Here is a 3,382-nt window from a genome sequence, read left to right on the forward strand (position 1 = left end):
AAATTTAGACTACGGTACATATGAATTGCCACACTGGATTACAACCAAGGTTTATGTAGTTCACTGTCCAGTTTCTGACAGTGGCCAGAACCTAATGTGCAAGCGGGAAGTGTAAGAGCCTAGTCCTATGTATGTTTGATCCAGTAAGAGACTGGCTTAAGCTGTGGAGCATAAGGTTTATTTTCCCTTCCAAAATTCTTGTTCTCATTATGATAACTCCAGATATTCTTGACATTCATATAAATTCCCCTTTGAATCATGTTAAGTCCTTGGCCTCAGGGACTTCCTGTTCAGCAAGTTCTATAGACTAATTAAACGCTGCATAAAAAAGTATTTCCTTTTATTGGTTTTGGCTTCCCTACCTTTTAATTTCATTGACTGTCCCCTTGTTCTTGTGTTCTGAGTCAGGGAGAACAGGAGTGCCTGCTCTGCTTTCTCTATACCATTAATTGTTTTATAGACATATCATATTTCCTCTTCTCTGACTACTGTCTAAGGTGAACAATTCCAGTCTTTCTTCACACAAGAATTCTTCCAGGCCCTTGATCACACTAGTATCACTGTTCTCTGAACCTTCATCTGCAATATCCTTTTTGAGATGAGGTGACTAGCACTGTGCGCTGCTTTCCAGATGGGCCCATGCCATTGATCTATATAAAGGCATTATAAAATTTCCAATGTTACTTTCCATCCTTTTCCTTTTGCATCTTAATTTCTTGTTAGCTTTTTTTTACCACAGCTAGGCCCTGTCATTCAGCCCAGATGACATTTGCAGACAATGCAGAGGCAACAGACAATGGAGACAGAGTTGCCCAAGCAGAAGGAAGCCACATCAAAGGAAATGAGAATTTGATGCTGCAGTAGAGTCACCATCAGCAACTCTTAAAAGGCCCATGTGATGAGCTGCTCAGATACCTGTTAATCTGTACCTGGTGACATCAATGGCTGGAAAATTACAATGTTTTTGGACTTGGGATCTGAAATAAGTCTGATCCATGAAGAAGATTTATTGTAGGAGTTAAATTGTTGACTATTAATCATCAACTACTGCAGACAACAGGAGATAGCCTGTTCCCACTGAAATTGGGGTCTCTTCATTCTAAGCGGACTTTTGTTGTGGGGCCCAATATTTCTAGTGCTCTTGTATTGCGAGTCGATTTCATCTGAGGGAATCGTAGAAATTCCTGGTGTATTAATAGTACACACTTGTTCCTACACAACATTCAAATACCCGTGCTGGATGTGGGTGGGAGAATCCTGGGGGAGGCAACTCTTGGGGAAGGCTTAGAGGTGCCTCTACCATGCCTACAGATTGACAGCGAGAAACTGCTCCCTGTGATGACTTGGAATTAAGTTGTGGTGAAGAATTGGAGTCTGCAGCAACAAGGGCTGGGTTCAAAATATAGGGGTTCCTGTTAACAATACAAAACTGAACTGGCTTGAAACCCCAACTCCCAGGACAGTCTCTATGTTGTCATTTCCTGAACCAATGTCCACACATGAGGTCTAAGGCTTGGCACCTAGATCTGCTCATCAGTGATTTCAGCTCTAGTAATCACTGAACAGAAACAAGGACTTTCCATTGAATCTAATCACCTCTGTCTTCAACCACTGGAGAGGGGAAGATCAAAGAGTGTCTAGGACTCTTTAGGCAGAGATCGCACCACTAGCTAGGAATACCTGCTCCTATCTCCTCTCATTTTCAGTGGGATTTGATATCCCTACCTCCCACTTAACAAGCAAGGTTCAGTTTAGGGTAACCACCTGAGTCACTGCATGTTAAGTCCTGTTCTGCTGCCCTTTACTCATACAGTCAGGATAGCAACATTTAATTACCCCTGTATTCAATACTAAAGTGAATTATAACCCGAAATCAGCCAAGACTGATCACCCTGGCAAAGCAGGCCTGTCTGCTACTCACTTAGGCAGAGTGGACATGTGCAAATATGGTCTGCTCCTGAGGTCTTTTCCCCCAGTGCATCACTAGATGTCAGGGGAGAGCTTATTCAAACCCTGCTTACACTGGCAAATGTTGATCTATTCTTATTGCACAGAGGCTGTTTCCTTGAACTAGCTTCTGCTGTGCCCCGAGTTGATAAAGCCTCTCACTTCACATCTGGCTAACTTAATGGGTCCAGATAAAGTGGAGTGTGTCCCAAGCCATATACTTGACTGTAGTAGCAGTACAAATAGCTGCACTCTATGAGCGGGCAGTCCTTTCTTATATGACCCAGTTGGCCACAGAGAAAACATATAACTTAGTTCACTTATCTCCTGGGTGCCTGAGGCATCAATACTTCCTGTGGGTTCCTAGATATAGAACTGTCCAATAATTTCTCTCTCCTTGTGTCCCCTTTGTTGCCACAGGGTTGGAATTTTCTGTCATCTTGTTTACCTCATTATGGTCCCCTTGATCTAATCCCTTGTTTGGATGATTTGGTACCACTGAATTCCATACAGGCCTATGTTCTCAATACAGCTTCATTGGTAGAAGTCGACTGATACCCCTGGACCCAGTTTTGGACTCCATCAGGCAAGACCCTTAGAAATTATTCCAGGACTATAAGGTCCACTGCCTTATGCAATGAATTTATGTCAGGCTGCAACCAATTATGTTGCCATGTATCATAGCCATAATGCCACCAAACTAGAGTGTATTCTCCCAGAGGCACTGTGCTTCTGGGGTCAGCCCCAGTCTACCTAGAATGGCCTATTCTCTCATTTGTGTAGGACCACACCTGCTCATCAGACAAAGGTGGTAGGATGACTGAGCTTTTCCTGAAAGGAATGGGGCCACATGAGCTGTCCAAGGGGATTCAATCCACCTTGTTGTGGCTGCTACCTTCTCGAAGGCACACAAAAACACCCAATTTTGACAGGCCCAGTACTGATCTGCTAGATTTCACTTCTCTGAAAATCACCTGAGTTCCTGGGTCCAATTCTCAAGGTACGTCAGGAAATGTTCATGTTGAGCCTGTCGAGTCTATTGCTATTATGAACATAAGAACAGCCATACTGGACCAGACCAACAGTCCATCTAGCCCATTATCCTGTCTTCCGACAGGGGCCAGTGCCAGATGATTTTAAGTTTACTTATCTGCTTTTAAATGTATTGTCATTATCCAACCTTTGCTAACATTGCAACTGAAAAGATGAGTCTTTGAATCTTCCTTCACTTGCTAATAATATTCTTATTCAATTTCCATTTGATTAAAAGCATCTATCCCAGTCTCTAGGCATTTCTATGCAAAATTAATATATATACAGATAAAATCCCCACATACTATCTGTTTACAGGCACATGTCCAGCTGCAATGAAAAATAAATTGTCAAACTAAATCACAAAAAGATTGAAAATACAGGCTTCCTTCCCCCCAAGAGA

This window comes from Gopherus flavomarginatus, chromosome 1, assembly GCF_025201925.1.
Source record: "Gopherus flavomarginatus isolate rGopFla2 chromosome 1, rGopFla2.mat.asm, whole genome shotgun sequence".
Taxonomy (NCBI): Eukaryota; Metazoa; Chordata; order Testudines; family Testudinidae; genus Gopherus; species Gopherus flavomarginatus.